Below are 14509 nucleotides of genomic sequence, written 5' to 3' on the forward strand. Positions count from 1 at the left end.
AAAATAGAATGTTCAGCAGGTAATCTCTCCAGGAAGTGTTTAATACTGAGACATTTTGCGTGTCCACGCTGTGCTTTAAGCTGTTACCAACTCTCAAGCTTGCCTACTTATTTGTTATAAACATTTAAATCTGAGACCTTCACAAAAGGCCAAAATTAACAGTGAGTGTATTCACACTAAGAAAATGAACTTGAATTAGATTTTTCTACTGTTAGATGGGTTGTCAGTAGAATTGTCTAAAAGGATATTTGTGCTTATCTCCAAGTTGTTTGGCTTTGACAACCAAGAATATGAAGATAGCTATTGTAGAAATGTGCACATACATGGCTTTTCTTTAAGAGCCTACTATGTGCTGGATGTGTAGGTGTTTGAAGAGCTAGTCTAGCAGAAGATATAAATAAGTGGATAAATATTTATTGTGCCACATGATGCAATATTTGAGGGAAATGTGTTCTTTGTGCCCTGGGAACCCTATGTAGGTTGTGGCTAACTCTGCCTAGAGGATTTAGGGAAATGATAATAGCTAAAATAATGAATATTTTAAAGATAATATTTTTATAATATTCATAATTTAATTCAATCTTTATTTAGTGCTTTATTGTATGTAGGGCATGGTATTTGATGCAGGGAAGACACTAGTGACAAACATAACTGTGTCTAGAACATAAAGGGTCTGAGACTTTTACCCCCCTTGTATGCTAACAAGTTAGTCTGGCAGTTTCATGGGTGCTGACAGAAGACATGAGATTCTTGGGTCAGAAACTAAGCACTTCACTTATTATTCATGTCAGCATAAATTTCACATCCATATAAGTTTCTCTTGCTCTACAAATCATATGGGGAATTGCAGTGTGGGTCCAGGTGGATGCTGTGTATACAAGTATGAATTCATATTTTCTACTTCTTGAGTAAATCTTAATAATTTATACTTTATCTCAAAATTACTTGTTACATTAAAATTTTCAAATTGCTTTACCACTTAATTACTATATAGCTCTTTATTATTAGTGAAAGTGTTTTAATTTTTACTTACTTTTTATTTTCAACAGTAATTTTATTATTTCATATGACCTTAGCTTTTTTTTCTTCATAAATGTCTGAGTTTTACCTTTCCTTTGGTTAGATTTTAAAGAACATGCTATTGAACTTATTGATCAATTTTAATAATTTTAATCAATTTAGTATTTATATTTATATTTTCTTCTTTTGTCTTTACTAAGACTTTGTGTTATTATTTTTTTACTTTTTAAATTTAGAGCTTATTTTTTCCCATTCTTTTACTTTTAATTCATAATCTTTTACTTTTAACACCATGGATCTAGTTGTGTACTGATTTGTTAGTGTGTATATTAGGCCACAAGAGATGCATGAAATATCTGGCAGACATTTATGTATCCAAACAGATAAATTTAAAGCTTTGAGTGCTTAGAATAGCATTTCTAACCTGCCCTTTTCCTGCCAAGTGAACATTCTTTTGATGATGAACCTACTGCAAGTTTACTTGATCACAATGACCTCCTTCTTTGCCCAGAAAGGTCATTCTCAGTGTAAGATGATAAAAATATATAATAAATTGAAAATATTAATGTATAAAATATTATTATTATATTTTATCTTAAACACAACAAATAGATCATTCTTATAAAATGGAATACAGTAGTATATATATATGCCTAAGCTACCACGAGGGGGCAGATATTCAACACACAGGCATGGAAACATGGAACAGAGTGATGAAACATGGAACAGACTGATGAATCTGGGTTTGTGCACCTGTGGGGTCTCTCGGCCTGGTCTGTGGGGATCTGGCTGAAACCAGCAGTCTGACATCCCCGGAGGGGTATAAAAAAAAAGTGAGTGGTTCCCCCCACCACCACCAGCATGGTGTCCTGAGACTCACAGAAGTAACCATATTCTTAATTCCCTGTTACCTCCCATAACCATCTGTGATACCAACAAAATATCTGATCTCAGGGCTTTTTCTGGGCCTGAAGAACCATCAGTAGCTCACTTTACCACCCAATTCCTGCTTGCTAGCACTCACAGAAGCAATTATACCACTGCTTTACCCAACTACTGCACAGATGGACAAGGACAATTTGGGGTGGCAGATTTTCAGTTCTTCAGAAACTATTAAACAGAAAAAAAAGAAATTGGACTTGCTGGGACTAGGTCACTAGATTTGAAAGTTGTTTTGGCAGCAGAGCACCAGCGTCTGAGTTTCCTTTTTTGGCTGCGTGTCACCCCCAGGATGACAGTGCAGTAGTGACATGAGAGAGCTCTATTACCAAGAGGCTCAGCTACTTCTGAAGCGGGAGGTTTTCCTGCCAAGTGAACATTCTTTTGATGATGAACCTACTGCAAGATGTTCAATGTGGAACTAACCTAGGGACATTTGAGAATATTTCAGATGTGCTAACATGTGATAATGCACTGCTGAGCTAAACAAGCCATTCCTGATGTGTTGAGCTTTACTCCTTGGATTGATTCAGAACAAAATACCAGGAGGCATATCTTTCTGCTTTAATATAGCTTCTGTGACATTGGAGGGAGAAGAAATGTTAAATGTGTTTTATTGTTAAAGATAAAAGTAAAATATGTCGACTACAATGCCATATTTCCTTCATTTTGTTTATCCTGGGATAAATTTCTAGAGTCATGTGTAAGAATAGCAATGAGGTTTTGGGGAATGGCAGTTTTTCCATGGCAACCAAAAAAGACCACAAGCAGCAGGATATTGGAACACGTGGAAGATGTGCCAAATCTTCAGGGTGAAGTAGCAGGAATGTATTTAAAGAGTAATCCCTCTCCATGCCCCAGTCGTCTTCCCACATAATATACCACATAATAACCTGTTTTTCTCTAACCTCATGACATCTTTAGGAAGGCATTGGTTTCTCATCCATCTGTTGTGAAATCATAGCTATCTGGTGGTATCTTTTTTGTTGTTGTTGTTTTTTCTGCTTTTCTCACTGAAAGTTCTTTCATGGAAGAAGGATGGCCTGTTCTATTATCTGCTTTAACATAATACCAAGGATAGTGCTTGGCATAGAGTGAACACCCTAGTAAATACTTGTTGAACAAATAATTTTTTTATTATTTTTATGATTATATTGAACAAATAAACTATGTTTTCCTTATTCGTCACCCCACTTCAAATAACACCTATTTTCTAGTACATATGCTTTAAAATTTTTTTTTTCATAGGATAAAAATATGTAACAATTCTTCAATATTTTTAAAACATAGAAAAAATGTGAGGCAGGAAAAACATAATTTCATCTACCTTTGGAAACCATTAGTTCTTTACTTACTTCTTTATAGTAATCTTTGTGTATCCTATGTAATAAAAGCCTAATATGTTAAGTGTCCAGTCGTCTGTTCCTCCATTCAACCAATCAAAGCATAATATGCTAATGATATGCTAAGGCCGCTCAACCACTCACTATGACATGAACTGACCACCAGGAGGCAGACCCTCTGACTGGTAGGTTAGTTTGCTGCTGGGGTCCTGCCGATGGGGACTGAGCAAGATGGGCCAGACACGCCCTGGAGCCCTCCCACGGTCCCTCCCCTACTAGACAACCTCCCACATCCTTCCCCAGCCCCGATCGTGCACCTATAGGGTCCCTCAGCCTGGCCTGCACCCTCTCATAATCCGGGCTGAGGGATCCTCCCCACTCCAAGTATATGAATTTTGTGTACCGGGCCTCTAGTGTTGTTATATAGCTTTCTATTAACTATAGCATCACTCCTACAGTCAACTCAAGCTAGTGTTTCCAGGAGAAATAGATATAACAAGCTCATTAGCATAACCAAGCCTTTGTAAATAACTTCCCATTAATCCTATTATCTTTCCATATCTGCTTCATAAAACTGAGGTCCCCTGTGAGGTATTGCTTTCAAGGGAGTCTGAGAAATATAGTTCTTATCCCATGAAACTCTTTCCTGTGTATTAGTTCTTATACTTTTATTTTGCTTTTCTAGAATACTCTTCTTACTGCTATTCACAAAACTGACCCATTGACATATTTCAAGTTTCAGTTCAAAAGTCTAACTCAGAGAAATCTCACCTGCCCACTTGGCCTCTCTCCATTTCTCCACCCCACCAGCCAGTTCATTTTCTTTGTAGCATTTCTGACAGTCGATAATTACTCATATGTGCCTCTTGGCTCTCTGCTTCACTCAAATGTAAGCTCTATGAGGGCAGGAGCTTTGTTTTACTTACTACCATACTCATAGTACCTAGTGCTTTGTCAGGCTTTACATACTTTTATACAAATTTGTTATGTAATGGATTTACCTAAAGTTGTATCTTCAGTTTTTTTTTCAATTTACCAACATAAGAACTGCAATGATGAGCATCTTTGCACAAAATACTTGGTCTACATTTCTGATAATTTCCTTGGATCGATTAATAGGATAGGAGCTATTGGATGCTCAGGACTGGAACATCTCACATTTTCCAAATTGCTTTATAAGAACACTGTTCCAGTTCACTTTCCTGCCAGCAATATGTGAGAACTTCCATCTTATCACATCTCCACTGGAGCTGAATTTTTTTGTGTTTAAATCTTTGCTAATCTTTTCCCACTGAAATTTAGAGGTGTATTTTTTAAAATAACTATTTATCAAGTTTTTGTATATTATCAATATTTATTCTGGTCATATTTTTTGTAGTACAATTTACACTGTTGTGTTCTATGCTAGAAGTATTCAGCATCTATGTGGTCAAACCAATTTGATTCTTTCCTTTGTAATTTCTTTCATTGTTAAGAAAGCCTTCATTCAGAGACCAGATGAATATTCTATTTTAAATTCTTTGATGTATTCATATTTAGATTTTGGAGATAATTTCTTTAATTTATTTTCACAATCTATCTTTTAAGAGCTTTTTAAATTGTCTTTATCAAATTTGAAACTGGATCACAATAGTAGGTAATACAAAACATGGCTCAGAAACTAAACATAAATCACAGGCAATAAAGACCATAAAATTGAAGTGTTTATAGCTTGTATATTTGTCTATTCTTGTACCAGTATTAAGCAACTCTGAAAATCACAACCATGCATCCCTCATTTTAACTATATTCACAAATATAAATTAACATTATGTTCTTGTTCTAAATGGAATGATGACATCAAGTCTGGTTTGCACAATGTTGTGATTGTTTTAATATTAATTGTTATTGGATGGTATGATTATTAGATGATAAGTTTTGTACATTGACCTCATTGTAGTTTTGAAACTGCTCACAGTGACTCCCCATAAGCGACGGGGGGAGAAATTTGATTTTGGCAAGTGCAGGAAGCCAGTCACCCTCTGTGTCTGACTCTAGAGTAGAGGAAATAACATGCACTCTGTAATTCCTTAAGGTGCTAACCTATCTGCTGAAGCCCTTAAGACTAATATCTTTGACAAGCACTCTTCTCAAATTTTCTGTTGCTAATTGCAGGTCAACATGAAAATAGCCAATGTTTTATAACTGTGATTAGTTACTGCAATAATTAAATTTAGCAACATGCCCTCCTAGACATAGATTATGAAGTGACCTTGAAAGAACAAAGAATGTTAGACAAATTAAATCTGCCATATGCTGATTTCTTAGTTTTCCTCATTTATTGGCTTTTTATTTTGAATAGTCCTTCTCTTATACTCTATTTTGAAACAAAACAAAACAAAACAAAAACAAGTTAGAATGGGAGGTGATCTTAATTTGCAGAAACTATGGGTTTACCTGTTTAGGCAGTATAAGTGAGTACTGTGAAAGGAATTTTAGAACTGAGTGTAAAGGAATAGTGATTGACTATAAAGTAGTGTGGAGATACAACCTAAGGGGACCCCAATGAGTCACCCCCTTGTATAATCTGTTCCTCTTGAGTGGAACCTGGGAGTTGCCTATCACCAACAGAATATACCCTAAGGGAGGAGTTGTCACTACAATGATCATGTTAGTTTATATGGCAAAGGAGAATGATATTGCAGATGTATTTGTCCCTAGTGTGCTGTCTTGAGATCATCAAAAGGAAGATTATACTAAGTAGAACTGACCTTATCAAATCCTATATAATAAAAGCCTAATATGCTAAGTGGCCAGTCGTCCAGTTGGCCGTTCAACCAATCAAAGTGTAATATGCTAATGATATGCTAAGGCCACTCAACTGCTCGCTATGACGTGCACTGACCACCAGGAGGCAGATGTTCAATGCAGGAGCTACCCCCTGGTGGTCAGTGAGCTCCCACAGGGGGAGTGCTGCTCAGCCAGAAGCCGGGCTTACAGCTGGTGAGCACAGCGGCGGTGGAGGGAGCCGCTCCCGCCTTTGTGGCAGCACTAAGGATGCCATCAATCAGACATCCCCCAAGGGCTCCCAGACTGTGAGAGGGTGCAGGTCGGGCTGAGGGACACCCCCCATGAGTGCATGAATTTCGTGCACTGGGCCTCTAGTGAGTATTATAAAGGAAGGGTCAGGCTTTCCTTGAAGTTAGAGATTCAAGCAGCAGCACTCTCTCCCTCCTTCACTGGCTTTGAAGGAGAAGGTGTCATCAACCCTGCAGTCTACAGGAAATAAAGTTCACCAACAACCGAGTAGACTTGCAGGTGGAGCCTCCCTATTTGAGTTGCCAGATGAGAACACAGCCCAACATATACCTTCACACCAGCTTTCTGAAACTCTGATCCACTTGTTCAGACTTTTGATCTACGGAGACTGTGAGATAATAAAGGGAATAAAGGGGTGTAGTTTTAAGGCTCTCAGCATGTGGTAATTTGTTGTGTTGTAACAGAAAACTTAAATTAAAAAAAAGTTTCCTTGAGGGCATCAGCTAAAGGAGAGAGTTTCTTCTCTCAGACCAAAATGTGCAATTTCTCTCTCTGTAGCTTAATTTGAATGTTGCCATTCTAATTTATTATGTCCATGCTGAAGAACTGGTCGTACTCTATCTACTTCCTTTTTTGTAGACTATTTTATTAAGGGATATTGATAAAACTGCCAAAGGAAATATTCTTGAAATAATACTCCCTCTAATAGTATCCCTTATTCCCGTGAATTTTGAGTTTCCCTACAATTGTACTACTCTTCTAATCTTGTCTATTTTCAGTTAAGTCATTTTACTTTTAAGTTCAAGTGGACATTCCTTTTCCATTTGCCATTGTGTTTGATTTCCTGATCTCTTCTTTCCCATGTTATTTGAACCTTGTCTTTGCTGGGTGATTCTGCATTTCCTCTTAGTTCTACAGGGTCAGGGTGCTCTTTCCATTTTCATTCTGGGTCCACTCTTGACTCTCCGTGCCACTCAGCACCCAATAAATTTCTGTCTCAAATTTTCCTCCTTTAAGATTTACCTCCACTGAAGAATTTCCATTATCTGCTTGACAAGGTTCAAATTTGGAAATATGGTGTTTAGGTCTATTCCTTTGTGAGATTCATGTTTATTTTCCTTGAGAAAAAGTGAACAAATTGGTATGCAACTTTGAATGAGTGTGAGGTTTTCATCATCATTAGATATGAATCACATATAAGCATTTTGCCTGAGCTCTAAAATTGTGTGACTACTATTCAAAGGCTGTTAGTGAACGTGAAGACCATTCCCATGGATGCATGACCCCTTGAGAGCCAGAAGCATTGCAGGAAAAATTGGTTATTTTTAACCAGAGGACATCTGCTATAGGCTGAGTGTTTATGCCCCCCAATATTCACATGGTAAAATCCTAATCCCCAACGTAATTGGGGGTTGGGCTTTTGGGAGGTGATCAAGTTATGAAGGTGGAGCCTCCTGAATGGGATTAGTGTTGGCATAGAGCAAATTTGCTCCTTCTGCCACCTGAGGACATAGTGAGGAGACAGCCAGGAAGTGGGCCCTGAGCAGATACTAAATCTGCTGGCACCATGATCTTGGACTTTCCAACCTCCAGAAGTGTAAGAAATACATTTTTATTGTTCATAAGCCACACAGTCTGTGGTATTCCGCTATAGCAGCCTGAAAAGACTGTGACAACCCTTTTTCTTCTCTGAGGTATATGTATTCCCAGCTATGACTGATTACCTTCCCTCAAGCTTATCTATGTGCCAAGGTCTACCTCAGTTCCTGTATCTGTGCCTCATTCTCTCTGAAGCTGGATTCGGAAATGTTATAACAGATTATGTTATAAGGATTGCTTGGGTGTTTTCTACACCAGGACATAGCAGTGGCTTGGTGTCCTGCCCATTTGTGTGGCAGGAAATACTTTTATTTGTTCTGGTGAACTCATTTGTCTGGGACTTATTTCCTCAATAAAAAATTTTGCATTATTTTACTGAAGAAACACGTAGTGAGTAATTATGTTTTCCAGGGAGTGTGCAAAGGGCTGTCGAGGGTATAAAGATGGCCCTCTGAGAGGTAACAAATGTAAAGTATTCTGGGAAGGTGACACATGTGGCGGGTGCACATCTGGCAAAAGGTTAGTACATGGTAAGACTTAACTAAATCTTTTGGGTAAATTTTTGGCTATGGAGCTTGGAGATTCTTATGCACACTACAGTTTAAGAACATTATTACATGGTGGCAAAGTAATGTGATCATTGATAAAATACCACAAATTTCCCCATTTCTTATTACATCTTTAAGAAAATATTATAATTTCAAAAGAGAAATCAAAACATTCTTCAAAATTGTTTTCATTAATCAAAATTAGCTTTTGGGTTAAGGCTAGAATTCCTATGCCTTTATGGTTCTCTTGTACTTGTAAGTCTAAATCTTTTAATATGTTTTTTCATAATTATACTTCAGATTAATGGAGAACCATTGACCCTGTGAAATCAAATTCTGAAATTAACCTACAAGTAATGAATTTTTAATAAGGATATATTATTCACATCTGCAGTAATTATTTTGGACTAATAATATTTTTTCTTTTATTTATTTTGTTTTTTTTATTATTGTTTAAAGTATTACAAATAGTAGTACATATGTCTTTTTTTCCCCCCAATTGACCTTCCCTCAGCCTCCCCAACCCCCAGCACATGCCCTCACCCACCTCCCAGTGTCTTGCGTCCATTGGTTATGCTTATATGCATGCGTACAAGTCCTTCGGTTGATCTCTTACCTCCCCCCACCCCCTACCCTCCCCAGCCTTCCCGCTGTAGTTTGACAGTCGGTTTGATGCTTCTTTGCCTCTGTACCTATTTTTGTTCATCAGTTTATAAAGAAAAAGGAACCCTCGTGCACTGCTGGTGGGAATGCAGACTGGTGCAGCCACTGTGGAGAACAGTATGGCATTTCCTCAAAAAATTAAAAATGGAACTGCCATTAGACCCAGTAATACCACTTCTAGGAATATATCCCAAGAAAACAGAAACACCAATCAGAAAGGATATATGCACCCCTATGTTCATAGCAGCACAATTTATAATAGCTAAGATTTGGAAATAGCCTAAATGCCCATCAGCAGATTAGTGGATTAGAAAACTGGTACATCTACACAATGGAATACTATGCTGGACTAATAATATTTTAGATTGCAATGATCTTGGAAAATATCTCACAAGCAATACTTCCTGATCTCAAAGCACAATTTAATAATGAATGATGTATAGTTACTTCTATTTTCTTGTGATAACTGGGAATGAGGTACTTGCCCTGAACATATACAGATGTATATATGTAGCATTCATTTATCCATTGTTTGAATGTAATTAAATTAACTACATTTATAGAATACTTTCTGCATTATTAACTACTGCTTTGTATCATGAGATTCAAAACATTTATAATGTTTAACATGTGGTGTTTTCATGTGATGATATGTAAATGAGGACACATTCTGAAATTAGAAGCAAAATGGCCTACATCTAAATATTCCATCCTACATATCACTATCCTTTTGCATTGTATGAAGAAGTGTATTGATTAGTTTATACAAACTTAATAAGTAAATATACATTTATTTCTGGATTGAAGATGAAGGGAAACATGCATCTATAAGTGGTCAAATGTTGGCATTGGTATAAAACTTGCTAAGTTTCATCATTGAAATGACCATGACATAAAACTCTCCAGTGAATAAATACCTTCCTTGGAAAAAAACTCACTTTTAGCACATTAACTCTTCCAGGTTATAATGATGCTATACATCTAATTTTTTTTAGTGAGGCATTACTTTTCTAAAGTCTTTCTTTCATATTTTGGATGTCAAGTGTGTAGTGAGAGATAAATGTTTGTGTGATGATAAACTAAAAACAAAATAATAATATCTACTAATATTATGAATTTTCCATTTTTCCCTGCAGCTGTTGTCAAAATCACTGGCATTTTATATGAAAGTTTAACTTTGAGTTTGAAACAACCACCAAATATTGTCTTAAAAACCTGTAGACATGTGAGCATGGTGTGTGCACACCCTCACTTACCTGAACTTGGGTGACTTCAGTTTCTTCCAACCCTCTTTGCTCCTGAGCCCTAGGCCAGGTGAATCTGGGTTGTACTAACAAGCCTTTAATATTGGCCACCAGAGGGCTCCCATATTCCTTCCATCTAAATATAAAAACACAGTATAATTAACATAAAGTTCACTAAATAAAAAGTATGTCAGTCAGAGAAAGGTAAATACCACATGATCTCACTCATTTATGGAATATAATGAGCAACATAAACTGATGAACAAAAACAGATCCAGAGACAGAGAAGCATCGATCAGATCATCAAACCTCAGAGGGAAGGTAGGGGAGGGAGGGGTAAGGAGTAGAGATCAACCAAAGGACTTGTATGCATGTATATAAGCCTAACCAATGGATACAGACAACAGGGTGGGTGAGGGCATGAGTGGGGGGAGGTGAGGGACAATGGGGGGATAAGGACACATATGTAATACCTTAATCAATAAAGAAATTTTAAAAAAGTATGTATGGATTTATAATATAGTTATCTATAAAGGGAATTATTCCAAATCCACTGTGTTCTTCTTACACAAAATACTTTCAGTGGACACTCGGGAAACTAAACACTTCTATTAAAACAAAGAGATTAAATTGTGCAGTTGATTTTGTTTTTGTTTCTGGAAGCCGTGGCACAGACTTATAATACTTAATACTCGGTGACTCCATTTAAAAACTATTTACATTAGTTAATTTGGGTGTAAATCCATTATATATTTATGAGTGACGTTAAATATCACTGATTCTAGCCATTGGAGTACAGTTGTTGTTTTTATCACAAGCTAAGCTATATAGATTATCCTGAAATAAAACGTTGGGTATTTTAATTAGCCCAGCTTTTGATATTACACAAAGTTTTATAGAACAAGATGGTGGGTATCTTTGGGGGGGGTGTTAGTGGGAAGAGGAATAATGTCATGAGCTATAGATATTTCCACTGGAGAGGAAGGAAAAGATTGCTTCCTTTGTGGGTCTTTCTACTGGTTCTTACTGAGCTGTGTTAGCTGAAAACCAGTCGCAGGAGCTAGGCTTGCCAGGGTAACTGTAAGGGTTTCTAGAAGCAGCAGAAGCATTTGTCATTTTTCTTTCCTTTAATTTGTGGTCATTTATCTGGGTTGGACAATCCAGGTGCTGTCCATAGAGTTTATGTCTGCAGGGATATTTCCACCATGAGATAGAGCCATGGAGTCAGCTGTTAATGGAAATGTTATAATTCACAGCAGAACCAGCTTTGAAACCAGCATCTTTAGGAACTCTTTGGATCGAGGTGAAACACTTCAAATGAGTCATGACATTGATCTTCTCTGTGATGTGTTTAAACCACATTTCATTTATCATCAGTAACTGAAAATGCTATTTAACCATTCTACATTTTTCAATTACTTTTTGTAGAATACATTAGTTATTATGCCTGCACTTAAATGTGCATCAAAGAGAATGACAACACGTTAAGGCCTGATTAGCTCAATTATACACCCACACCTACGTGCTGTCTTTTTTACTGTAAGACTGAAATATCATGTTATAGAAGAAAATAAAACAATCTGTTCCCCCTTTTATCCATTATGTTCTTCTGGTCTAAGAATTGTTTTGAGTATTTTTTAGATAAAGAGAACTTAAAAATAGAGCTAATTTTGGTTTATCTTGCACTTACTGCAATACTTTTAAAACAGTGTTATGAATTCTGTTTTAATCTGTTTGTATTTGAAATGCTATTTCCCGGTGCAGGCTTTCTTTGAATCTTCCTGCATTTCAACCATTGCCTTTTTTCCGTAAGACAATGGTAATTTAAAAACCACTCTAGTCCTTAGGCTTCGATTACCATATCTAAGTGAAATATAGATGTGAATTTATCAGAGTGTAAAACCTATTCTGCAAGTTCAAGTACAGTTATAGTTGCAACCAGTAGTAACCAGTCTAGTCCCCATGATTCACCGGATTTAGATTTGACTCCATTTCTACTCAAGGAAATCCACAATATTGCAACTGATAATTCACTGCATTTTAAGATCATTGCTAAACTCTAGTTCAAAACATGCACAAATAAAATAAAAAATTAAAAAACTTGATAGTGACTGTAGCACCTAGCTTGTAGTTAATTATGTTTTGTATTTCTCATGAAAGCCTTTGAATTAAAATCCAAGGAAAATTTTCTGGGTTAGAGAGATTTTGTTCAGGCAAGTCTTTGCTAATTACTATACCATTTCTAAGATTCTATTATTTAGTAATAAAAATATCAGAAATTTTTAAATTAGTATGTCCAAAAAATTTCATGTAAAGTGATTGGTTCCTAGGTTTCTGAATAATTGCTTCAATTCTGAAATTTAGTATGTTTAGATACTGCTCCAATTGTATGTATTTACCATTTAGAAAGAATTATTTTTTTCCAATCTAGACTATGTAAAATCAAATTGGTATAAAGTAAACTGGCTCAAAAACGTCTCCTGACATTTATTTGCAAAGGTTTCTATGGCCAATTCCTGCTACCGAGGTGATATTAAGCCTTGTCGGTCACCAAAGAAATGTAACTTTTCTCGTCACTAATTCTGAGTGTGAGAAGAAAGGCACTACTTGAGGATATGCCAACCCTGACTCTTTCTGCCCCTAGCAATACATTTCAGGCATAAAAACAAAATCTGAGTTCTCAGCACAGGTAGACAGTGATCAGGGAGAGACCCTGCATTGCCCAGCTCTTAAAAGCTACAGACGTACCTATTTCTAAGCCACTGGTGGTACCTAAAGACCTTCCTTTCTCAAGTTGTTGATGCATATTATTCTTTACCCAGGATTTTGGGATCCCTTTAGCAAAAAATAAAATGTAAGCATTATCTTAGAATACTGGTGATCTATCTTGGTGACACGCAGCAGTCTCCTGGGACTACTTTGTAATTAGCAATGCTCAGGCTGCATCACAGACTGGCTACATCAGTATGTCTGCAGCTGGAACCAGGCATCAGTTTTCTTAAGTCCCCAGGTGACCACAACATGGAGCCAAGTTCTAAAATCACTGTCTTATAAACAGACATCTCCCACTGATTTCATAATTATATATCCTGGCCTGCATCGTGGATGGGGATCTTAGTCTACAGGTCCATATATTCCAGAAATACAGGTTATTTTTTTATAGCCTAATTTAATTTTGATTACGAGCTAGTCACACACTCTAGCTTTTGTAATTCAGCCAGTGTGGTGAAGAGCTGATCTTGGCCATTTAGGATTCTTTCTTTCTCTAGATTTGCAAGTGGATTCCAAGTTATTTCTATGATACTAAAGTGTATGCGAGTGGGACTGGAGAGGGCTCTGTATTACCTGTGCTAGTTGCTGAAATGCACTCTAATGCATCTGTCCCACGATAGGCCCGTGGCCCCCTGGCTCCCCACAGCACTGCCCTTCAGCCAGTTCCATCTCACCTGAAGGGCCTTTTCCTTCTCCCATGCAAATCATGGAATGCAGCCGTGAAGTGAACCGACTCCAGTCTGCCTTGTAGTACCATCAACAGTTTCTCCTCCCCCTCTTCCCCACACTTGAGAAAATGGCTATGCATTTGCTGTTTCTAAGAGACTTAGTGTGATGTTGAATAAAATGTTAAGAAATGGACCAGTATGAAACTAGAGCTTCTTTCAGCAAAATCATTACAGATATCTTCCATCACCTCTCCCACCCTGCCTCCCCCTGCCATGCCCTGCCTGGCCTTCACTATATTGTTGTCTGTGTCCCTGGCTATGCATATATGCATATATGTTCTTTGGTTAATCTCTTCCAGTCTCCCCAGCAGCCTCCCCTCTGAGACTGTTTTTTCTTCTTTATGCAAAAGCCTATAAATTCCTTTTTAGTTTATAAGGAACCATAGAATTATGCCACTTTTTTTGAAATGATTTTTTTAGCATGGGATTGTTGGATTTAAAATTATTGTTTAAAAGTATATTAATATAAATATTCAACTCAAAATGGTTTTTCTAGATAAATCTAGCTGTGCCTGTCTTCCTCAGGTACTTTTGTCATCTGCCTAAACAGTGTGAATCATCTTTAAAATTGTATCAACTGGTGCCACCTCCAACGGAACAGGGCAGAGATGCCTTAATTCTGTTAGGGCTATCTA

The 14509-nt window shown here is 37.0% G+C and overlaps 1 protein-coding gene across 3 annotated transcripts in view; it reads left to right on the top strand.

The window, feature by feature from the left end:
- The window catches only part of ITGBL1 (integrin subunit beta like 1), a 196086-nt gene that overhangs the window by 41021 nt on the left and 140556 nt on the right, over window positions 1-14509 (top strand). The window lies entirely within an intron of this gene.

The sequence above is a fragment of the Eptesicus fuscus genome, chromosome 8 (assembly GCF_027574615.1).
Source record: "Eptesicus fuscus isolate TK198812 chromosome 8, DD_ASM_mEF_20220401, whole genome shotgun sequence".
NCBI lineage: Eukaryota > Metazoa > Chordata > Mammalia > Chiroptera > Vespertilionidae > Eptesicus > Eptesicus fuscus.